Source organism: Periplaneta americana, chromosome 10 (genome assembly GCF_040183065.1).
Source record: "Periplaneta americana isolate PAMFEO1 chromosome 10, P.americana_PAMFEO1_priV1, whole genome shotgun sequence".
In the NCBI taxonomy this organism is placed as follows: Eukaryota; Metazoa; Arthropoda; class Insecta; order Blattodea; family Blattidae; genus Periplaneta; species Periplaneta americana.
Genome location: NC_091126.1, coordinates 175,208,251 through 175,234,758, shown reverse-complemented (window position 1 = coordinate 175,234,758; position 26,508 = coordinate 175,208,251). Strand labels below are relative to the sequence as shown.

Here is a 26,508-nt window from a genome sequence, read left to right as displayed (position 1 = left end):
GGCAGGAATTGCTAGGATTTGGCTCTTCTGTGACCTGGTGTTCAGATTGTAATTGGAGGATAAGTAGTTAAACCGGGAACGAAGATAATTTGGAGTAGAAGTGTGGAGAACTCGAAACAGAAGAGAGAGCGAATGAAGTGTTCTACGGTTACTAAGTTGGTAATGTTGGTCATGTAAGCTTTCATTCTATATGATAGTGTAATAGTGAAAATAGCATACAGTATTTTAGTTTGCGACTGTAAAGGAATGTCAGACATTGATTATTTTCAAAAGCCGATTGTCAGAAAAACTGCTTTTCATCTCCAGAATATTATCTTCTTTCAAATATTACTTTTATAGAATGTTTATTTGTAATATATCAATTTTCTTTCAATATGTTAATCATTGTCTTATTTAACACTAAATTTTACTTCTTTTTGACTCTTTACATTTAACTATATACATCTACATTTTGCTCTTACTAGAACAAACATGTTCCCCCATAGTACCTGGTCCACCCGCCAATATAGTCTATGAACAACTAACCTTATCTCCGTACACACTGGGACAGAATACTGTCCCTACAGATGATATTTGAGTTCAGCTTAAATATTTTGAGATAGGGAACTAATGGTAGGAAATGTCATCTTAATACTCTACTCATCGTTTCTCAAACTATGGTCCGCGGACCACCTGTGGCCCTCGAGCTCTGCCTTTGTGGTCCTTAAAAAAAGCAGAAGAAAAATTAAAATTCAACCGAATTGCGTATCACTCTATAGCTGAAAATCTCAGAGTTTAGAAATGACACATGGCAATGACCTTTCACCTTTTCTCCCAGTACTGACATTGTATGAAATTTATTACCCTATCCGTCTGCTCTCAACAACAAAAGAGGGATTTAAAGCACTTTAAACGTGGTGTTTCTCGCCACCTTTTCCCTGCACATCTGGCGCCGCCCCTGTAACCCAACCCGGGACCACCCAAATCCATAAGAAGACCGAGCCTTTTCATGTATTTATGACTTTCTTAATAGTTTTGCCGACACCCAGTCTGCACATTGAAATGGTCACGTACTGTACGTCGTAAACCAATAATACAACTCTGAGGTCACAATTTGAAACTTATTTTCCAAGTAAATATGACGAATTTTCATGGGTTCGTGATCACTTTCATTGCGATATTGAAACTAACAAACTTTCATTGAGTGAAAGAGAACAGTTAATTGAACTCTGGAATGAGACCGGACTTAAAATGAAATTCCAAGCGGAAGGTATGGTTAATTTCTGGACCGCATCACAAGTGAAAAGAGAATACAGTGAACTGTACAATGGTGCTTTAGAGATTATAATTCAGTTTGTTTTTACGTATCTGTGTGAGAAAGGGTTTTCATCACTAACTCTAATAAAAACAAAGTAGGCTACCGAAATAGACTTGATGTATGTAACGATCTCCGACTTAAGCTTACCAGCATACGTCCAAATATAGAACAACTGTGCAAGAATCGGCAGGCTCATCCATCTCATTAAAGTTAGTACCAATATTTAGTTATTTTTTTAGTTAATAAGTTAAAAATTATCTAAACTCTAATAGTCTTGAATTATTAAAGAAACAAAAATGAATTTTCTTCTATTAACATAAGCTTAATTAATACTAATATAAAATTTAATTTAATTAATTATAATTAATTATATTTTAAAATATAAGTATATTGATATTAAAATATACTACAAAAATGATAAATTTGCTTTCGATGGGAACAAGAGTAAGGTGGTCCCCGGAACCGTTCTGAATTAAAAAAGTGGTCCCCACTTCAAAGAAGTTTGAGAAACACTGCTCTAATGAATACTGGAATAAGTGTATTTACATTTCTTTAAGTTGTTTTATTTTCAAAATACATTTTTTAAAACTCATAGCAACTCTTTGAAGTGGCGCTCACTAACCTCGACACCAGCAGCACAAAGGCGCAAGAAATTCTGCATTTGTCTAAGTACGGTAACTGTGGAAAACCACAGTCAGGTTGGTCGGTCCGGGAATCGAACCACGGACCTTCCGAATGCGAGTCCCATGCGAAACGCATGACCCACCTCGCTGGAAAGCGCCATTGCTTAAAGATTTCGCCCTCACTACAGTGCAATCTACCGAATATCAATTCTCGTTGACCGTACTAATAAAACATGCTTTACACGCGAACTGTGAATTTTTTTTCTTTATTGCAGTGCTCGTACAAGCGAAACCTTAACTTCGAACTGAGGTCAGTTCTGTTTTTGGTCTTCGAGTCAGTTTCATTTTTCAAGTGCGTGTTCAACATTTCATCCACCTGCTGTCTAGATCGATCGTTGGACCGCTCCTTGAATACGTTCCACTTAAGAGAAGGGAGCTCCAGTCTGTCAAAATAATAAAAAAAAAAAATTGCTACCTGATGTTTCTTCTTAATTCGCAATGAAATCAATAAGATAAAAATCGCAATCTCGCCTCTTGTTGGTTTGCAGAAATTCAGTGGTATGTATTGCAATTCAACGCTCTTATCTATTCCGCTTCCTCTGCAGCGTCTTTAATTAGCCAATTGTTCACTATCATCTCATTCTCATCACAACACAGAGCATTTGCCGGTCTTGTGAAATAGAGCAACCTATCCTCCTCCACTCTTAACTTATTTAGGAATAAAATTTCAGTTAGAGAGGGACTACTTGACAAACAGCGGTTTTAAGTCTTGGACAATTATTAAATAGGCCCTACATTGCAAAAATATGAAAGCCGTTTTTTGTTTATCGAGAAAGAAAAATGAGCTGAAATTGTTACGTAGACATAATGTTTTTAGGCAACCACTTCGATTACATTTCCTTCTTGTAATTCCACGAATTAGTTTCAGTAATTTAAAAACTGAAACCACGGAAGTAAAGTCCAATCACAAAGGAGATAACATAGAATTCGAAGAAAATACATACCTAAAATAGAAAGTACCGAGTTGTGTCCTCCGTTGTATTGAAAGAGAAAAGTTCCGAGTTGGGTGTGCCGAAAGCAGGAAGTTTGGAGATGGATGTTGAGAAACGGGAAAGTGCCGAGATGGGTGTAGCAAAGCAGGAAAATTTCGAGATGGGTGTAGCAAAGCGGGAAAATTCCGAGATGGGTGTAGCAAAACGGAAAAGTGCCGATGGGTGTAGAAAAGCAGGAAAACTCCGAGATGGGTGTAGCAAAGCAGGAAAAGTGCCGAGATGGGTGTAGCAAAACTGAAAAGTGCCGAGATGGGTGTAGAAAAGCGGGAAAATTCCGAGATGGGTGTAACAAAGCAGGAAAATTTCGAGATGGGTGTAGCAAAGCGGGAAAATTCCGAGATGGGTGTAGCAAAACAGAAGTGTCGAGATGGGTGTAGAAAAGCAGGAAAATTCCGAGATGGGTGTAGGAAAACGGAAAAGTGCCGAGATGGGTGTAGAAAAGCGGGAAAATTCCGAGATGGGTGTAACAAAGCAGAAAAATTTCGAGATGGGTGTAGCAAAGCGGGAAAATTCCGAGATGGGTGTAGCAAAACGGAAAAGTGCCGAGATGGGTGTAGAAAAGCAGGAAAATTCCGAGATGGGTGTAGCAAAGCAGGAAAATTTCGAGATGGGTGTAGCAAAGCGGGAAAATTCCGAGATGGGTGTAGCGTAGCAAAACGGGAAAATTCCGAGATGGGTGTAGCAAAGCAGGAAAATTCCGAGATGGATGTAGCAAAACGGGAAAATTCCGAGATGGGTATGGAAAGCGGGAAAATTCCGAGAATGGGTGTAGCAAAACGGGAAAGTGCCGAGATGGGTGTAGCAAAGCAGGAAAATTCCGAGATGAGTGTAGCAAAGCGGGAAAATTCCGAGATGGGTGTAGCAAAACGGGAAAATTCCGAGATGGGTGTAGCAAAGCGGGAAAATTTCGAGGTGGGTGTAGCAAAACGGGAAAGTGCTGAGATGGGTGTAGCAAAGCAGGAAAATTCCGAGATGGGTGTAGCTAAACAGGAAAGTGCCGAGTTGGTTGTATCGGAACGGGAAAGTGACGAGTTGTTTGTATCGGACCGGGAAAGTGACGAGTTGTGTGTAGTTGTGTACTCGTACTCCCTTTGATTTTGCTGAAGGTGAGTCGGAATTTATAAATATCTAGAAGCACCTTTCACCATTGCAGATTCCGTTTATGGTTCAACATTCTTTATTGCAACAGGATAACTTATTACTTTAGCGGTTAAATTCCCTTTACATTTATCGGAACGGAAAAGTGACGAGTTGTGTGTATACTACTGAAACGGAAATGTGTCTGGTTGGATGTACCGAAAGGAGAAAATGCCAAGTTGGGTGTACCGAAACGGAAAAGTGCCGAGTTGGATGTACCGAGAGGGAAGTTATACTGTATGTACCAAGACAGGAAAATGCCCAAGTCGCTGTAGGAAAATGCCGAGTTTTGTGAACGACGAAAAGAATTTTGCAGAATTAGTAAAATAAGAATTAAATTCCTAATATATCTCTAATGTGTTAGGAAAGAGAAGTTGATCAATTCAGATAAATAAAAATATGTTTACTTAGCTTAGAGAGTAAGGGGATTGATCAATGAAGGAGCAGAAAAGAATTGTTAAGTTATAAATAATGTGTCAGCGAGAATCCAGTTGGTGGGGATTGTAAAAAGATAGAAAGATATCCCAAGAATAAATCATGAAAATTTGAAGGGGGGGGAAGAAATAATCAATTTGTATGATGCAGAATATTTTCTAAGCGAGATCTATTAAAAAGGAAATTGATGAAATTCTCGAGTTACGGAGCAGTAAACGAGGCCCGAGGTTAAGATTTCCGGTCCAAAGCAGGAAAATGTTGAGTGACGAGTCTTCCAGGAAAAGAAAGAATAAAATGAGCGATAGGAATGTAAGAATCAGTTTTATTCTGAGACAGAAATGCTATATAAATCCAGGAACGAAATTAGCGAGTCAGTGCCTCGGTGTTTATTGGTCTTCGCCTTGCTCTTGGATGCTCGATTCTTCTGTCATACGTTAGGAATTTGCTTGAGGTAGTCATTGTTTTAATTGCATTCCGACCTATCTGATGTCTGACGCACGATCGCAGGAGCCGTGCTCACGCCTGATTCACATCCATTACACCTCATTTTCTTCTGACTCCTTATATAATGATGTAAGGTGTTCCCCTTTGCATATTGCACATAATTTCATTGTGCATCATGTAAGCCTACTCCATACAATGAGCGCCCGCCTATTCGAAATCGGGAGGCCTCCGGTTCGAATCGTAACGTGGTGATTTGTTGGCTAGATGACTTCAGAGATACAAGTTAGTTTTTGCTTAAAGGCAAGTGGCGAAACATATGTATTTCAAGATTATATCAGTTAGATACTCGATAGAAATATGTACAGTCGCAAGACAAAACTTGAGGTCTGTACATATTCATAAATAATCGTTGTCTATACGAAGAAACCTGGCGGCAGATGAGCTCAGTTGAGAGGAAGATCCCGTGTTAATTTTTCTCGTTGCCAAAATTTCAGGACGATCTCAGAGTCTTAAGATAAACATTTGACATGAAATGTAACTTACACAGCACTCAAAACGCGACAGAACACGGTTACTCCACAGCAGCGATGAGACGATATTAGCTCCCAATCATGGTAGAAGAGCTCGACCTTGATCACGAGCGCATAGCGCATCCACTACGTAGCGTCGTAACGTAGACAACAGGGATGTACAGTACATGCACATGTAGCGAATAAAGGCAGCAATTATTACAATAATTTGCGTTACTAAATTTCTGGCTATGTAATAGAGCTAATTACTAAGTTATTTAATATACATGTACATATATAAACAAATCGCAAAGGGAAAGGTTTCTTAGGAACAAAAAGAGAAATAGGAAAAGTTGATTGTATGTAAACCATTTTATTGTTAAAAGCAATTATTTATTATGTAAATACTTCACTTCACCGGTTAGGAGAAACTAATAGGATCTACCTGCTCGACGTGTGTGATCTCTAAGTACTTTTGAGTATTTGTTGAAAAAATAATGACAATATTGATTGAAATAGAGTATATTGATTGTGTGATTGTGAAAATGTAGTCCTTACTCTCCAGTCGTGATTATGTAATGAGTTTTCTTAGAGTGATTTGTGAGATGCACGTAACACGAAAAAGGCAAATTGATTAAATTAAGATATTGAGAGCCATCGTAATTTTTGGGGTCAATCATTTAAGGGGATATGTATGACTTTTAAAACTTCCACAGTTTCGGCCAAAATTTGTGAAAGTTAAACTACTATATAAACAGATCTATAATAATATCATCTGTACAAAATTTGGTGCAATTAGGTCTAATAGTTTTGAAATTATATTTTTAAGTATATTTTATATTGACGTTACTAAAAAAGCTTCTTGCATCAAAGTTTTCAAAATGTTTAGTTCATATTTGCTAAAAATCCAGAAAATAGTTATTGGAATAAAAGTGAATTAGCATTTTGAGCTTAGTAATAGTATAAGTTAAAGTGCAATCAAAGATAAAATATTATTTCTAAATTAAAGAAACACGTAGTCTAATAAAAGTAAATATCCAGAAACAAGCAACAAATAAAACATCAACAATGCATTTAAAATAAAGAAATAAGGGGAATCTAGATACAGTCTACTGACCCACATGTAAATTAATTTATCTTCGATGTAAATTCCGAAATGAATTTATTTCTCTCTTCTCCTGAATAATGCCTATATATTTTTTTCATGTTGCGCCTCATAATGCCGTTTTATGTTACTTTTTTTTGCAAATGATATTTTTTTACACAACAAACACTGGACTTCATCACCATGTTCGAAGCATAAATATTGTATCTTCCACTCTTCCTTGAAAGCTTTAAGCGCTTCCGTTCCTTCATGATGCGCTGTGTTCTAAGATCTGTACATTCTTTAGCAATGTTTACAGGTAAAAGAGCTCCGCGCGCGCGCAGCGGGCATAAAATAGCTCTCGCTCGCAATTATTAATCACCATCGCAACACTGCTCTGCAGCTTTACTCCACCTCCTGACAAGGAGTAAATTTTGGCCTGATTCATTCCGGAACTGATTAAGTTAGTAACATACTTTGTATTGGTGCTCCCCACCACTTGTGGAGTAAATTCAATTACTCCCGGACTAAAAAAATTATTTTACTACCTTAGTGATTTACTACTTTAGTTCATTACTCTCCATTGGAAGTCACCAATTTCCTTCTCACTTACTGATTTACTACTTTAGTTTCGTTTACTCCTGATTGGTGCACTCCACTCCATTGGTTAAGTGAGCTCATGGCTGACGTTAAAACATTAATTGAAGATCGATGTGAAGGAATAAAAACAGTACAAAAATCGATAGAGAATGAAACATGGCGAGCCTCAGCCGGAGTGTGATACTGTACCAGTTACGGTCGAACACATTCTATTGCAGTGATGTCAAAGCAAGCGCATTTTTCTGACCTTGACGTAGTGCGCGGGCAGCAAGCGCTAAGTATGGAAAGAGGAAGGGTTGTGTATATGAATAAGCAACCTGTCGGATTAAGAAAACAGTGGTGAACAAACTTCAAACGGAACGTGAAATTTTATGTCGTTATTTTTATATGGCTTTTTTCTGTTTAATATTATCTATAGTGTCTGTAAAACAAAAGTACTAACACTGATTTCTTAATATTGCACTTGTGTTTTAAATCTTAAAACATAATAGAGAGTTAAGAAGGAATATTCACTTAAATTCCATAGTAGTATAATATTATACTGTATTAAGTGGATGAAACACATCATTCATAAAGAAAGTGATATTCCAAAGAAAGAGATTGAGTATGACATGATAAGTTGGAATTTATATTGATGGTATCTTTAGCCTTACAAAAGTAATAAATAAACTAATCAAAACAATATTACAGTACAAAGCAAAGTTACCTAGGTACTGTATCTGTTTTAAGTGTAACTAATATTACGTATCAAAACTCTTATCACATTATGCTTTTAAGGTGATATTTGTGAACAACTTCCTATCATCAGAATATTAAATCATTTTCTCGAAATCTGCTGAAGCTATAGAGCTGACATTTTTACAACACATGGGCACGTATCTTTTGCTTATGATGTAACAGTAGTTGCTTTGTTAATTCATTTCCTTACAAACAATTTCCATGCGAATATTTTAAAAATTTTCAATGCATTATCTTAAGTAATACGTATATACGGTATATTAGATTTACGAAACCATTCTGTAAGGCTACTAAATAAACAGGCCTATACCTGAAAATTTCACTTTTCTATACGAAAAGTTGAGAAAATATTTCTCTTGAATAAAAAATCAAACTTGTGAAAAATGAGTATTCAATTTAAAATTTACATTCTTATAATGTACTTATACTTCTCAGGCAAATCTAAAACTTAACATGGATACAGTTTTAATAAGTTCTCTTCCCTTTATCTATTGAATCAGTGCTGGCCATCCCAGAATATAGCTCGACCAAGCGGCATATATCACCTCTTTCGTCTGTCTCTTTCCTTTCCGCTGTAAAGCGCTCAAGCTCTCCTGGGCTCTAAAGCGCGCGCTTGCTCCTGTGGGCATCAGTTGACATGCCTGTTCTATTCCATTGCAGGAAATATGACCGTGACCGTCGACAATATGCAATTCGGCCGACTCTACGTGACACTCTTGGAGATGATTTTAATTGTGCAAATGCAGTTCTGAGATTTTTATCCAATACAGGACTTGACAGGGTGATTTATTATTTTTATTGACCCGTTATACATATCCTCCGGACCCTTTACATCCGGAGGTTATATTTGTTGTTTTATATACAGGGACATAATTTTATTTTTACTTCAGTTATTATTGTACCTGAGTTTCTGAATGTACTTCACTCCCACCCCTTCTACTAATGAAGTTCCATTTGTCCTCCACACAGAACCAAGGCCGCATATAGTGAACAGCACTGAGTTAGTGAGTATAGTACGTTCCAGGGATATGTTCGCATTTTCCAGTGACGAAAGAGCTTTCAATATTGAATCATATTCTCACAGGTACTGTCGTCCGTTTGCCTACGTCGCATCCCGATTTTCCCCACCCGCTTCTGCTCGCCCACTCGGGTAAAGGCTAGTGGCTGGGCTCTCTTTTTTTCTGAAAACATTAATTTCTGTTAGGAATTGGACGTCTACGTAATATTATACAACTGTTTAAAATAACTTAAATAAAAAGGGCCTCGTTAAGTAATTAAATGTTACGTGATTTCCCCCCCTTTCTACGATCCTGCGACATAACCACTTGGACGGACAGTAGATAGCATGTCTGAGTAATTTTATCTGTGCGGGTCGGGCAGAAGTGAAGATTAAATTTACAGTACGTAAGGTACTCTTTTATAGCGTAGGTACAGAATTATTTCAACATGGGTTACTAGTACGAAGGACGAAACTGGTAATTGGAATTACATGCAATAGCCTATACTGCGATAATATTCACGAAAGAACTGAAGCCTGTATTGAAATGAACGGCCGCCATTTTCAAAAATGTGCTTAAATATCCGTATTATGATTATTTTTCAATTTAACTTCATTCTCTATATTGTACGCTAATGTGCTGTTACAATATACACTGCACAATCAATACATTCACATGGATAACTCAGTTCTTGAGTAGAAACACTTATTGTTAATATAATACTGTATTTTGATTAAAGGAAAACCTAATGAAAATTATCAATCTCAAAATTGCGATATTTCTTAGTTTACATAAATGGATTAACTAATTTTCTTCCCTCCTATACCTAGTAAAGTGATTTGTTTGTATTTTTCACCAGTATCATCGAACTCCAGTCTTGGAAGGGGGTAGCAAATGATATTTCCGGTTCTCAACCGTTAATCCAAAGGTATAGCCAGGTTAATATTAAGAATGTTAGTAAAAATAAAATGATGTCCCTGTATAATTTTAACATAATTGACACTTCGGACATTTACATCCGGATATTTTATGAAAATATTTTTACGATTTTAAAAACAAAATATTTAGGTCTACATTTTTTTTTTCCAAAATTCAGTTCACTGCGCAGTGATGAAGCGTTTCCCACACAACTAAAAAACTATCCAACACTCTGTGATGAAATTTTTTGTGCATTGATGCATGTCATATATACAATATGATGCAAGATCACGTCTTTACATTTGGTAGATTGTCTGATAAAAATTAATCCATTTTTTAAAAATGATCAAATATCAGTATTTTCTTTTAACACAAAATAAAATTATATATTATTTATTAAGGAATGTGGTTGAAAGAGCATGATATTGTAAGCATGAGTTTCAGCAATAAGATAAAAGAGAGAGAACATAAGTTAACAAGTTTATGAGTTATGAAGGAAACGCTTCATCACTGCACAGTAAACTGCAATCATTTTGAATTTTGAAAAAAATATGTACATAATTTTTTAATCGTAAAAAAATTTTTGCATATAGCAGGAGGACAGTGTTTTACACATACCAATTTTCATTATTGTACAAGATATAGTAATGGAGGAAAAAAATGTTGAATATTTCAAAAAAATTTACTGCTGTAAACTGTACCTAAGCTCTTAAGGCTGGTTCACAATAAACCGGAAACGAGAATCGGAACGAAAACGAAAACGGTAAAATTGATAAAATGTGTACATTTAAATGTGAGCATTCGCAATTAACGAAAAGCTTGCCTGAGCCCAGGATCGGGAACGGAGAGTTGGCCAAGTTTCAACTTTCGCATTCACGTTTCCGATCACAGCCCACTAGATTCATTCTATTGCCATCTAAATACTATTTTGTCGTCATATATTTTGTAGCAAGAAGACCGTGACATAACCTATGCATTATTTTGTTCTGTGCTGTGCATCATGGAGCAAGTTTTATTTGATGAGATTCTAATATTGAGTGTTGAGGAAAATCCTCACTTTTACGATAAGCGGCGCGCCTCGTATAAAGATGAGAAAATGAAGGGAAATACGTGGCTCTCAATAGCTGCATCTTTGAGCACCGATCGTAAGTGAATCATATTTTATTACTGTATTGGTTGTATTACACACTACATATTCATGCTTCAATTCAATAACTACTGTTGTGTTCATTTTTGTTCTATTACAAATTTTTCTTCTCGAATTATTTTACGTTATGGTAGACTTAAAATAGGTTGTGGTAATAAAGATGCATGGGCATGTTTATAGTACCGTACCTAATGAAATGTTTCAGTTCAAATTTCGAAGTTGGTTAACCTATGTTTATGTTGGCTGCCTTGTACTCATGAGAGAACGCCATTGGTCAATTATACACAAATAACATCAGAATGCGTAATATCGACTTTACATATCGTTATTGACATACATATTCGTTATGCATAGTCGTCTACGTTCTCGGTTTATTGTTAATAAAAAATTTTCATATTCACGTCCCCTGCTTCTCGTTTTCATTCTGGTTCTCGTTCCCGGTTTATTGTGAACCCAGCCTTTACATGTGCTTCAGTCCGTCCCTTTTAATACCGTCTGGTATATTCTTGAGTCACAAGAATCCGTCTATCAATCTCTCACTCCCTCTCTCTCCCTCTTATTAACTATAAATCTTATCTGTTGGATCTTTTGGCTTCTCTTCCCCCAGTTATTTTCCTGAATCAAGCATTGGCATCAGGGGCGGCTTTCGAAGAGGGGCTACGGAGCTGCAGCACCCCCAGATATTTGTGGCTCTTGTCTCGTTTTATGTTGTGAAATACATTTATTATACAGTCTCTATTTAGCGGCTCGAATTTTTTAAAAAATTTCGCTCTCAATGACATGCACGCAATCGTTAGTGAAGTCACTTCCTCCCCTGGTGCTGCCACTGCGAAACCAGAGAAAAGGACTATAGGGTGAAGCCACTTCCTCCTCTGGAGCTGCCAGTCTCGTTTCGGATGCTTTGCGCGTTAGTTTTACCCCTCCTCCCTGCTGCCCCTTGCCGTGAATCCAGAGTTTCCAGGCGCTGCAGAATTTGCAGCAGTTTGTCAGTAGCGCGCAGTTTTAAATACATTTTCTTTAATGTTGTGAGTATAACAAGTGCAAAAATGTTTAATTCTGTACAATATTTACAGTTTATTCAGTTCAGTACCTTAACAATTCAGGAGAAATGTGAAATTAAGTGCCCATCAGTTGAATCTCATAATGGAAAGAGCCGCCAAACAAAATACAAAGGCTCGCATATTTTTTGATAATTTATCCAGTATCCCTGCTTTCTTCTGTCGATCTCCACACAGTCTGTATTAGATTGATGTATTTCAAAGACAATTCCATCAGCCGGGGCAACAAGATGGATTTAAAATAAAAACAGTAAATGTTGTTCATGAGAAGGAGCCATTGCTAGAATGTTTTCAAACCATAATGGAATCTGAAACATCTAACAACATCACACTAAATGAGGCAAGCGCCCTGATGCGCACTCTTGCATATCCTGAATTCAATTTCTGGGTCAGTTATTTTTTCATTTATTGATGTATCATGTAGATATATTATACAACCAAATACAACATCGCCAGTTAGATATTTCTAAGGTTCAAATCTGCATATAAAAATTAAATTATGGTTTATTTAACGACACTCACAACTGCAGGGGTTATATCAGCGTCGCCGGTGTGCCGGAATTTTGTCCGCAGGATTCTTTTAAATGCCATTAAATCGTCTAACATGAGCCTGTCTCATTCAAACACAACTTGCAAGATAAGGCGCATGGAAATAATCTTTAAATAAAGTAAGTTGCTTGGTTTATTTTTGTGTGCAGCCCCCCTTAATTCAATGCCCACGAGCCGCCACTGATTGGCGTGAATTTTAACAAGTCTATGGTTTTAATTAAACTTTTTACATATCGCCGCTACTCTTGAAATGTAGCCGGGCCGTTCGTATGCGCACTGTCGCACGTCGCGTCGGCTTCTGCACCGCAGAGCAGCGTGCAGGTCTGTTAGTCACGTCGGAAGTGAGGATTGCTTCCTCGAGTGCACTGAACTTTGCCTCTGAGAGCGTAAAGATGTTCAGCACTGTTAATGTGCAGACGAATGTTGAGCATTATGGAAGTCCTAACAGTGAAATTCGCTGCCATTACGCACACTACAGCTATGCAATCGCACAGTTCCATCATCCGACTGCGCGCCGGCCGGGGCCGTCGTCACGGGGCAGCTACATCGCAATCCCTGACCCGTTACGAACCTTTCCAGCAGGTTTTGGGCTGTTCTTCCTACTACTCTACTCGAAACCAAGCAACTTAATTTCTAGCAATTAGTCATCTATTGGCCTGGATGATGTCTCCAGAACAAATGGCTGGAAGGGTCTGTGTTTTTGGTAGACGAAATTCAGATTTTTCTTTCGTAGGTACTGTATGGGCTATTCCATATGAAATCGATCAGTAAAAAACCTCGCATTATTTTAATACTCTAATTTTTTCCCTATTTATACAAGGTGCTGAGGACAGTGCATTTTAAAAAATATACTATCGAAAGTCAAATGGTTTTCGTACTATTGAGCGACAAATTTAGCGTATTTTATAAAAACAAGCCTCTTTCAGCGCTCAGAACTCTGGAACCATTTACTGCAGAACATTGAACGGGAGCTCATTTTGAAGCTGACATTTGGTAGGTTATGTTGAGAAGTAATCCTTATTTTTATTGTATACAGAGAGAGAGATAATCTCATTTCACTTACTTTTAGGCTTTTTGCCAATTTGTAAAAATGTAAAAAATATTGAGAAAAAAACTTGCATTATTAAGAGGGATTCGGCATTGTTTGCTTCGTGGCTTGGCAATAAGTTTCAAGGGTATTAAATAAATTATTTTCACACGCCTAGTTTGAACGGCGCAGTACCGCACACACTGACTGAGAGCTGAAGATAAGCGAGCGTTGGGCGTCATTTTACTCCTGTGTTTATGAAAACTTGTGATGAAGCTAGCCTAGCTATGCGCTACTAGACGAAACATCACTTGTTTGTCTCCTGGCCTTGCTTGTCTCGGCTACCTCCCGCCTCACAGTCAGCTGGTTACTTCACGCTTTATTTGATATTTTCAATACTTTATTAACAATGCACTAGTAAAAAATATGTTTATTTGTACTTTCAATGCGGAATCGAAACATATATTTTAAAAATACTTTTTCGTGGTCAAAGGCGTCTTAATGAAGAAAAATCTAAATTTTTCCATTTCCATAAGAAGTAAGAAAAACTGTTTACATGTCAATATAAACTTTAGTTTCTCAGCATCAAAGTAAACCATGATTTTGATCATTGGGTGAAAGGGTTTCGGAGCCATAATAGTTTAAATTTGCTAATTTTATGAAAATACGATGAATTAAAATATTTTTAATTTAAACACTATGAAGTTCTGATGCCTCAAACTTTGCACAAAGCATTTTATCACAGTTGTCAACGGACAGAAAAAGTTTCATTGTATGTAAAAATTGCAAGGTCACGTTTCTCTATATTTCGGTCGATTTGATATGGAATAGCCCTTATCAGAATTTAAAAAATTGAACACGTTGCGAGCGTTTAGGTTTATACACCGTGTCGTAGCTGCAGGAAAGTCGTCCATATTAAAAAAGATAGGGAAATAAGGAAACTTATCTGTTAGATACTTTACCGATAGGTGCGGTACAGATATTTAAAGATTCATGACCGTAGCACTGGTCTCACTATCAGGCGAAAATCAGAACGAAACTCTCATAGTGTAGAACTGACCACCTAATTGACTCTGCTATTGCGTTGAAGGTCGTGCCAGAGAATCCGTCCCATTCCGAGGCTTATTTCAAAGTTTCGTAACAAACTGTTTTTTACGGTGATGGGTTGTTAGCCCTTCACTCAACCCCCAAGCTGGAGAACCAACCTTCATCGGCTGTCCGCGACTGCTTATTCAATATATTCACAGCTACTCTCCATATCTGGAGGCCGTCTCCTCGATCCGCAGCCTGAGGACTTGATATTTGGGAAAAGGAAATTGTATACCAGAACAATGGAAGGAGTCCATAATCGTACCTATCTTTAAGAAGGGGGACAAGACTACCCGTAGTAACTTTCGAGGAATATCACTTTTGTTGACGTCGTACAAAATTTTGTCCAATATTCTTTTGAGAAGATTAACTCCATATGTAGATGAAATTATTGGGGATCATCAATGTGGTTTTAGGCGTAATAGATCAACTATTGACCAGATATTTTGTATTCGACAGATAATGAAGGAAAAATGGGAGTATAAGGGTACAGTGCATCAGTTATTCATAGATTTCAAAAAGGCATATGACTCGGTTAAGAGAAAAGTTTTATATCATATTCTTATTGAATTTGGTATTCCCAAGAAAATAATTCGATTAATTAAAATGTGTCTCAGTGAAACGTACAGCAGAGTTCGTATAGGTCAGTTTCTGTCAGATGCGTTTCCAATTTACTGTGGCCTAAAGCAAGGAGATGCACTGTCATCTTTACTTTTCAACTTTGCTCTGGAGTATGCCATTGGGAAAGTCCAGGATAACAGAGGGGTTTTGGAATTGAACGGGTTACATCAGCTGCTTGTGTATGCGGATGACGTGAATATGTTAGGAGAAAATCCACAAACGATTAGGGAAAACATGGGAATTTTACTTGAAGCAAGTAAAGAGATAGGTTTGGAAGTAAATCCCGAAAAGAAAAAGTATATGATTATGTCTCGTGACGAGAATATTGTGCGAAATGGAAATATAAAATAGGAAACTTATCCTCTGAAGATGTGGAAAAATTCAAATACCTGAGAGCAACAGTAACAAATATAAATGGTACTCGGGAGGAAATTAAACACAGAATAAATATGGTAATGCGTGTTACTATTCGGTTGAGAAGCTTTTATCATCCAGTCTGCTGTCAAAAAATCTGAAAGTTAGAATTTATAAAACAGTTACATTACCGGTTGTTCTTTATGGTTGTGAAACTTGGACTCTCACTTTGAGAGAGGAACATAGGTTAAGGGTTTTTGAGGATGAGGTGCTTAGGAAAATATTAGGGGGCTAAGAGGGATGAAGTTACAGGAGAATGGAGAAAGTTCTTAGGAACTTTAAATCCAGACGTTTGGGATGGGCAGGGCATGTAGCACGTTTGGGTGAATCCAGAAATGCATTTAGAGTGTTAGTTGGGAGGCCGGAGGGAAAAGACCTTTGGGGAGGTCGAGACGTAGATGGGAAGATAATATGAAAATGGATTTGAGGGAGGTGGGATATGATGATAGAGACTGGATTGATCTTGCTCAGGATAGGGACCTATGGTGGGCTTATGTGAGGGCGGCAATGAACCTCCGGGTTCCTTAATAGCCAGTAAGTATTGCGTTGAAGGTCCCGCGCCGTGGCGTCGTGATCTAATGCTTACCAGCTATAACGGCCGGGGGCTCATCGTGCTAACCACATGATACCTCCATTCTGGTTGGATGATCGTCCACCTCTGCTACGGCATGTGGCCGTGAGGCCAGCAGCCGGCTGGTCGGTTTTCGCCCTTCGGTGGCTGTAGCGCCACGGATTATTTTTATTATTTTTTTTATTATTATTGCGTTGAAGAAAATGGATTGATACAGAGCTACCAATAATGTAAATTGTAAAAAATTTCAATAATAACCGCCCCTTGACAAATTCCTGCCTATGCCACTGCTCGGATTCATTAGTCTACGTACGATATAAGAATGCTTAGGCCTACTTGCTACACTTGTGTAAAATTCTAGGTAAGCGTACAGTATGGTCAGTTGCGTCCTGTGAGGACCACTATACGTCACTCAGTAGCGAGTTTCCCTTTCGATCGGAGACTGCGTTCGGGCGTGGTTTCGAATCCCGCCTGGGATATCTGGTGAGATTTTCCCGAGAAGTTCTTCAGCTGTAAGACGAATGTCAGGTATTTCATTGGCGATTTCTTACCTCGCCAAATACCATCGCTATCGTCAATTCCATCGACGCTAGGTAACTTTGCAGTTGATGTAGCATACTTAAAAATATATTTGTGTGCACAGATTATTATAAGCATAGCTATTCCTCATGAAGTTTAGGTTAAAAATTAAACTGTAAAAGAAATTATCATTAACTTAATTGCGAAACACACAACATGTTATGAAGGTGTCGTATTTAAAAAAAAATTGCTCATATCTTCACAACTCTCAAATCAAGAGTCATCTCTGTTTTATGGAGAATTTATTGCCCAGTCCTGTGTGATTGTATCCCCAAAATTCGTTGAGATACAGTTCAGAACTTTGATTTTTAACGTTCTAAACTTTCCAGAGATGTCATTGGCTCTACAGCAGGAGTAGGCCTATATGTACAATTTCACAGTTAAAGAGAATAATTTCGCAGTAAGACAAAAATGTGAAGGCAGTAGTGCGCATAAAAGAATGATAGAATTGCTCATTGTGTAAAGAAATTATTAGGTGCTTATCGCAGAAAAAGTATGTTTGAAAATGCCTGAAGCTACGAGGCAGTCGTCTTCCGGTATTCAGGAAATATGTGCATCAAGCTGCATTCCACGTGGTGCAATGCTGCTTTCCTGCCACATCCCTTCTTTGTATGATTTATGTTCCGAAATCTCTCGCCAAACACAATGTTCTTTACATAACCGGACAGGTGTCTAGGAACTGACTTGACTTCGGATGTTGTGTGTGTGTGTGTGTGTGTGTGTGTGTGTGTGTGTGTGTGTGTGTGTGTGTGTGAGAGAGAGAGAGGGGGGGCAAGGCACTCAAGTGTGCAGTTAGAAGCTGAGACGGTGATGAGGAAATAGTCATTACTACTATTACTGATACTACTAGGTCTATTACTGATACTACTATTACTGATACTACTAGGTCTATTACTGATGCTACTAGGCCTATTACTGATACCACTATTACTGATACTACTACAGCTACTACTGATACTAACATTACTGCTACTACTACTGCTGTTACTGATGCTACTGCTACTGCTATTACTGATACTACAGCTACTACTGATACTACTATTACTGCTATTACTGATGCTACTAGGCCTATTACTGCTACTACTAAAGCTACTACTGATACTACTATTACTGCTACTACTACTGCTATTACTGCTACTACTACTGCTATTACTGATGCCACTACAGCTACTACTGATACTATTATTACTGATACTATTACTGCTATTACTGATACTACTACAGCTACTACTGATACTACTATTACTGCTATTACTGATACTACTACAGCTACTACTGATACTACTATTACTGCTACTACTACTGCTATTACTGATGCTACTACAGCTACTACTGATACTACTATTACTGCTATTACTGATACTACTACAGCTACTACTGATACTACTATTACTGCTACTACTACTGCTATTACTGATACTACTACAGCTACTACTGATACTACTATTACTGCTATTACTGATACTACTATTACTGCTATTACTGATGCTACTAGGCCTATTACTGATACCACTATTACTGCTACTACTACAGCTACTACTGATACTACTATTACTGCTACTACTGCTATTACTGATGCTACTATTACTGATACTACTGTTACCGCTTCTACTAATACTGATATACTACTACTGCTATTACTGATACTACTACAGCTACTACTGATACTGCTATCACTGCTACTACTACTGCTATTACTGATACTACTACAGCTACTACTGATACTACTATCACTGCTACTACTACTACTGCTATTACTGATGCTACTGCTACTGCTGATACTACTATTACTGATGCTACTATTACTGATACTACTGTTACCGCTACTGCTATTACTGATATACTACTACTGCTATTACTGATACTACTACAGCTACTACTGACACTACTATTACTGCTACTACTGATGCTACTATTACTGATACTGCTGTTACCGCTACTACTATTACTGATATAATACTACTGATACTACTATTACTGATACTGCTATTACTTACTGGTATTAATGATACTGTTATTACTGATACTACTGCTACTACTACTGATACTACTACTACTGATATTACTAATACTACTACTGCTACTACTGTTACTGGTTGGCGAGTTGGTCTAGCGCTGGCCTTCTATGCCCAAGGTTGCAGGTTCGATCCCGGGCCAGGTCGATGGCATTTGTGTGCTCATGTCGGTAGATTTACTGGCATGTAAAAGAACTCCTGTGGGACAAAATTCCGGCACATCCGGCAACGCTGATATAACCTCTGCAGTTGCGAGCGTCGTTTAATAAAACGTAACACTATTACTAATAATACTGCTACTACTAGTGCTGATACTACTACTGCTATTACTGATACCAGGACGCTGATACTGTTATTTCTGATACTACTATTACTGCTGCTATTATACTACTGCTAAATTATATTTATATTACCACTCTATTATTATTATTATTATTATTATTATTATTATTATTATTATTATTAATATTAATTAATTATCAACAGAATTTTATTATAGATGTGAGATTTGGAATACTAGTTATAGAATTATGAGCAAGCTACTTTCTACAGATATAGATTGCGGAAGTGGCAGCTGTACAATATAAAGATTAGAGAGAATAAGAAATGAAATCAGAACGGTAACTAATTTGGAAACACCCATGTTGTTGAGAGAATGGAAATGTAGATGCTTAGATAGTTCGGCCATACCAAGAGGATGAATTAGGGTAGATGGCCCAGGAATATTATAGAACGGGCGCCAATTGCAGCAAAAGAAAGAAGACGACCGAGATGTTGGAGAGATGAGGTAGAATATGCAATGAAAGCTACGATACGGGAGCGGGACACGAGTTTAAGTGGAAACTGGAAAGAAAAAAACGAAGTCAAATGTATTAAATTCTGTGTATAATAATAATAATAATAATAATAATAATAATAATAATAATAATAATAATAATAATAATAATAATTTAGAGTCTTCATTACACAGGATAATTATTATTATTAATATTATTATTATTATTATTATTATTATTATTATCATTATTATTACAACACTAATATGCTTTTACTAAAAATAATCGAGTAAAGGTGTGCTGGAAATAAAGCATATTTACAAAAGTGCAATTCGGCATAATAGAGCAGGTATCAGGCCTACAAAGGGAGGCAAAAGTAACAAAACGTTATTTGAAGTGGATTCATTTCGTCCTCAGCGGTACAGTGGTTACCGTGATTGCCATTATTTTCGACATTCGCAGGTTCAAACCTGGCCGAGGGTCCCGCGCCATGGCGTCGTGGTCTAAGGCATCCTGCCTAGGACTCGCGTTACGGAATGCGCGCTGGCTCGAATCCTCATGGGGGAAGATATTTTCTCATGAAATCTCGGCCAGTGTATGGGACCGGTGCCCACCCAGCATCGTGAATCACTTGGGGAGCTACGATAGGTAGCGAAATCCGGTTGCGAAAGCCAGCAATAACGGCTGGGAGGATCATCGTGCTAACCACACGATACCTCCATTCTGGTTGGATGATCGTCTACCTCTGCTTCGGCATGTGGGCGTGAGGCCAGCAGCCGGCTGGTCGGTCTAGGCCCTCCACGGGCTGTAGCGCCTCGGATTATTATTATTATTATTATTATTATTATTATTATTATTATTATTATTATAAACCTGGCCGAGGACGAAGGATTTTAAAGGGCGATAAAATTATCAGCGTGGTTTCTTCTCCGGGAGGAAACCAAATCTTGGGGACCATAGTTGTTAGATTCATGGTACGTGGAAGATCCCTGTCCATGATGAAGGAAGGACTGTAGACAAAACTTTTGTCAGTTTCTTGCTCACGATTAATAACCTCCGCAGTTGAAAATGTCGTTAAATAAGATATTGCTACTGCAGCAACTACTCTTCTCGCCCAAAATTCTGGTTCCCACTATTTTCCTGAAGAGTTATTGCAACTTGCAATTAATTTTAGTAACTGTTGTATATATTCATGCGCGGTAGACTGTCTCGGTTCGTGACATTTCCCTTCTCCTTCTCTCGAAGCGTAATGAATGGTACTCGCGCCGCAGCGTTACCAACCCTAAGGCTTGACTGGATCGCACAGTTGGTTCCAACGTACTTCTGATTGGAGGATGCTACACTAGATAATCTGTCATAGATTTTCAAAAGGAAACACGTCCAAAATAACAAAGTGTTGGGAAACCGCAAAAACTATGACTTGAAAAATGAAAATATTCATATTTTTTTCTAATTAGATCACGATGGATACATACATTGTGGATCATGAACATTTTAATTTCTTAAGTCGGTTATGGTTTTTTGCGATTTTAATCGACGATAGAATATAAAATTGGCCTATTTCGATTATTCTATCTGAACTCCTTCCACAGTGTTTTATTTGAACAGTTTTTTTAAATTCATATAAGGAAATAATTGATAAAAATTAAATATCAGCACATAAAATTGTTTTTAAACACTTTGTTGTCTTCTTATCTTGGGAGAATCCTCAGAAAGATCAACAACGGCAGGAACAGAAGAGCCATAACCTACATCTAACCCTTTTACAATTTGTTTCATCAGAGGAAAATTAAGCTTTAAATTAAGGAATAGTTTACCATAATTTTATTTTTTTACAATTTTGTTTCCATCCTGTATATTTAGGTACATCGGATGTAGCTTTTTTGGGAGTAGGACTACTAGGGCCACTATCACTATCTTCTGAATCCATTGCCACTTTTTCACGTCAGAACCTATTCCAATGGCACGTGATGATTTCTTACTGCCCGTACACTACCACGAAACACGACTGGTTCCTTTGTGTGTACAAAATAGGCCCATATATTGAATATGTTTATTTCCTTTTTCTGTTATGGAGTTCTAAAAACATATCAAACCACTTACTATAGTCCCGTCGCTCTAATTTCCGGCAGCCAATCACGTTGCAGGTCGGCTACATTTAAACGTGTGCGTCTTGTCATTCGCTGATGAAGACATTACGCATTTCCTTAGGCTGGATAAATACTTAATTTAATCGCCCGCCATTTTGGCTCTTTCGTTGGCGTTCGCAGAAAGCACACGACGACGTTATTTGCCGCTCAATTATTTGTTGAATTACAGTGCGTTTGATTTATTATCATAGGAGCTACAACATGATAATGTTTAACGGTGTGGCAAGTAGATCCCTCGTCTGGTAGCTCGGCAACGAAAGAACAAAAATGGCGAACGATACTACCTACCTAGACTTATAGAGCCTTGACTTCCTAAGACGTAAGCAAAGAGGAGGAGTCACGCCGGGAATAACAGCGTCGCGACTATAGTTATTACATTACAGTAATAAATTATGTTTGGGCTATTGAGAGGTTTGGAGAGACCATTTCTCAGAGATATTTGGGAATAAACAAAGGAATGTTTGTCAGCATCATTTGTGAGTAGCCACAAGTAATAGACACTACTTTATTTCTTGTCGCTATAATAATGTTTACCAAAATCAAGTTCTCATGTCACCTGGACCTGGAGACATAGGACAGCAGTGTTTATAGAAATATGTTTTGCGACAGTCGATTGTATGGTATTCTTAAATGTAAAAATGAAATATACCCGTAATACTGCAGAAATGTGTGTGTAAAATTTCAAATGTCCTAAATTGTAATAAATGCTTAAAATCCACTGTTTTTGACTCTTTGCCGACAGGATCGTACATTTTGCGAACTATCCGCAGTTTGAATCGTACGATCGTACATTATACCAAAGTAGCGCATATATACGATCCAGATCGTACTGTTGGTAACACTGCTCGCACGTTATCACACTTCGGAATATTCGGACGTAGAGAGCACTTACAGCCACTCATGACTGTTCGTTTCCAGACAGTGTTGCCAACTGGACGTAAATTCCGTCAAAAGTGACGGAATTTCAATGTAGCAGACGGGAAAAGAATAGTTTTGACAGTTGACGGATTTTCTGGCGGAAATTACGATTTATATTGTCATTTGAATTTTTTTAGCTGCTGTCATTTGTAACTGTTTAATTTTTGGGGGAGCGTAGACCAACAAAACACATCAACTGCAGAACTAGAGGCAGATGATATGTGTGAATTATTATTATTTTAATCAAGATTGTTAAGGAAGTTGCGTTAATATTTGAAGAGTTCGCGGGAAAAACGATGAATGTCACAGTTTTGTTAAGGTTGATGTCATTATCTAATTCAATGGATCACTACGAAATTTAATGTTGTTCTTATGAAAAATGGTAAAAAGGAGAATTATCACCACGAATACAGTAATCCTTTCCTTTATTTTCTTAGAAACAGCATTACATCTTGCAGTTATAGACTCAATTAGATCATTATCTAATCCTTACCAGAAATGTGACATTCATCGTTTTTCCCGCGAACTCTTCATTTCCTTTTATTTGTATAGATATATTGAGTGGGTCTTTTTTTTTTTAATTTTGACGGATTCTGCCGGATTTCCATGTGGTAGACTGACGGGAATACAATTTGTGCGAGATCGTGCGTATTTGCTTGTTTTCCGCACAGAACCAATACGCGGTAAGTGTGAAATACCACATTCAGTATTCCCAACGTAACACACATAACAATTTCCCTCTTCTTACCGCTTAAGCGCGACATTCATTTTACTGCTTTAGGCTTTTAACATATTATTTTTAGATACGTTTAACATAGTAATAATTATAAATTGGAAACTTATCACTGCAATGTCACCTAAATTGCAATGTTAATTATTGTTTTTAAATATTTGCAAAAATTAAGTAGTCTACTACTCCACGAAACTTATTGCATTCCTGATACAAGTAACATTAAGGAAGCCGTGAAAAAATCAACAAGATTCCAGATGCCGATGTTATTACTGCAATATGTTATATAAATAATATTGTTAAAATATTAAAATGAAAAATGAATCATTACATAACCTTACCGTTTGTTTTAAGTTCGCATTTATAGACTGGGGGGAAAAAGACAGACGTATATCACGGCCTGCTGGAGTATAGTAAACACAGAAAACATTTTATAGCAACAATGTTGAAGAAAGATATTTTGGTTTTCCGAAGTTGGCGTCATTAAACAGAAACCAACATGGAGATTTCATTGCAACTAATTAGAAATTCGTCTTTCAGGTATGTAATAAACTATCTTCGCACAAAATAATGTACGATACACGAGCGGTATGTTTGTTTTCATGTTCTCGGAAATTAAAAAAGCTCAACTACGTTTCGCTTTTTCAATCTTATCCTGGAACATGAAAACGTCAACATACCGCTCTTGTAACGTATATTACTATTATTCATTGGCAACACTGTTTCCAGATGTCGTCGGATCATCCGCGCGACAGTGACATTGGATTTGCGATTTCGTGTCGAGAACATTCCGACATCCGGGTTCTTTTTCCCGTGCAAAAGCTGCACAGGCGTGATTATAGTGTCCACACATCTCGGAGCCCACGCCTCAATGGGTGGGGAAAAAGCGACTTCTAAGAATAATTCAAATGTGTAACATTGTTTGCATTTTTTTAAATTCTTTGGGTTAGTGAATTCATAACACGCTTGCGACACTAATGGCGGGTTCTGCACTGTTGAATTGAATTTTAACAGGAAACTTCATGGAATCAAGTTTCAGAAAGTAGACTACTATAGTAGACGTGGACATCTACAGTTGGACTAATTATCTTATTTGAACTCTTTCGTGGTGACCACTCACAGCTCAATCACTTTCACCAAAGGGAATGCGATTGGAACCACGGACATCCCCGTTGCATTACACTAGACGACTAGATGAAGGAGCTGTAGGGCAGGCTTTTCTTCCTTTTGTTTCTCCAATTTTGTCGCATTTCTGCTGCAACTTTTAAATTTCATTTTGAATCTTTCGTACACTACTTTTAACACTTGGAAATCCTACACATACAACCCAAAAACCAAAAACTCAACACACTAGAACAATATGAAATATACAGACACAAAAAAACACACCCTAATCAAATTCTCAACACATAGATCAATTTCAGAACACACACACTATTTGACACAACTCTTCATCACACGAACGTACCCACACAGAAGGCTCTGAGGATGGTGTCAAGTAGCACCGAAACAGCTGTATGCTGCACATGTTTACATAATTAACACGAGTAAGATCGCCATTTAATCAATTATTTTTAAATTTCCTTAGCTTACAACTTTGCACGACATTATTTCTGGAAAATGGTGATAGAGACCGGCACAATATCAAATATTTTTATATGAAATTTATTTTGCCAAAGTACGAAAATACGAAATAGGCTAATTATTTCAGTGCTAAAATATGTTCCTTACTAAAACATTCTCATCAGGTTTAAGGTCAAGTAGGGCTATCATGATACAAAAAAATTCTTTTGGTGTAATTTTTGTCAAAACATATTTACATAGTTGCAAATAGTCTTTAAGGAACCCGAAGGTTCATTGCCGCCATCGCATAAGCCCGTCATTGGTCCCTATCCTGAGTAAGATTAGGCTAATCCAGTCCCTAGCGTCATATCCCACCTCCCTCAAATCCATTCCATATTATCCTCCCAACTACGTCTCTGCCTCCCCAAAGGTGTTTTTCTCTCAGGTCTTCCAACTAACACTCTGCATGCATTTCTGGATTAATCCGTACGTGCTACATGCCCTGCCCATCTCAAACGTCTGGATTTCATCATCATCAGCATCATGGATTAAGCCTTATAAGGCTCGTTCCGGTCTCATTTTTTTTAACACTGTTGAGCCCATCTTGTTTTCGGTCTACCAACATTTCTTCTACCTATTGGGTTATAGTTCATCATCAGTTTTGGTATGCGGTCTACTTCCATTCTTTGTATATGTTGTTTCCAATCGTTTCTATATTGTTTTATTCTGTCTATTAATTTAAAAATGCTTAGTTCCCTCCTTATATCATCACTTCTTTTCCTATCCAATAAGGTGTAACCTGCTACAGATCTTAGAAATTTCATCTCTGCTGCTTCTATTCTTCTTTCTTCTTTTTTAGTCAGGATCCAAAATTCAGACCCATAAAGCAACATTGGCACTGCCATTACCTTATAAAATTTAATTTTTGTTTCTTCTGGATTTAATGTTCCCAATTATGTCAGGTGAAGAATACAATGCGTGCATTTCTGTGTTGTATAACTTTCTCATTCTCCTGTAACTTCATCTCTCTTAGCCCCAAATATTTTCCTAAGCATCTTATTCTCGAACACCCTTAACTTCTGTTCCTCTCTCAAAGTGAGAGTCCACGTTTCACAACCATACAGAACAACAGGTAATATAAATATTTTATAAACTCTAACTTTCAGCTTCTTTGAGTGCAGACTGGATGACCAAAGATTCTCATCTGAACAATAACAGGCATTTCACATAATATTTATTCTGCGTTTGGCTATCGCGAATTGTGAAAACCTTTGTTTTCATACCGCTAATAAACGTTGTTTAGAATATGAAATTTCATATTTTGCCTGTCACTTGTGATAAATAACGCATTTACTTGTCACTAAATTAAGCTACAGTTGAGCGTTGGATTTCGCCATTGTTTGTGTGCTGACGTCTTTTGTAGCGTTGTGCTCGTTCCAGATCGCGGAAGTGCCATCGTATGTCTG

At 37.5% G+C, this 26,508-nt stretch overlaps 1 protein-coding gene across 2 annotated transcripts in view; it reads left to right on the top strand.

Moving 5' to 3' along the window:
• LOC138708176 (serine/threonine-protein kinase PLK1-like) overlaps window positions 1-26,508 on the top strand; it is a 368,265-nt gene that overhangs the window by 269,461 nt on the left and 72,296 nt on the right. The window lies entirely within an intron of this gene.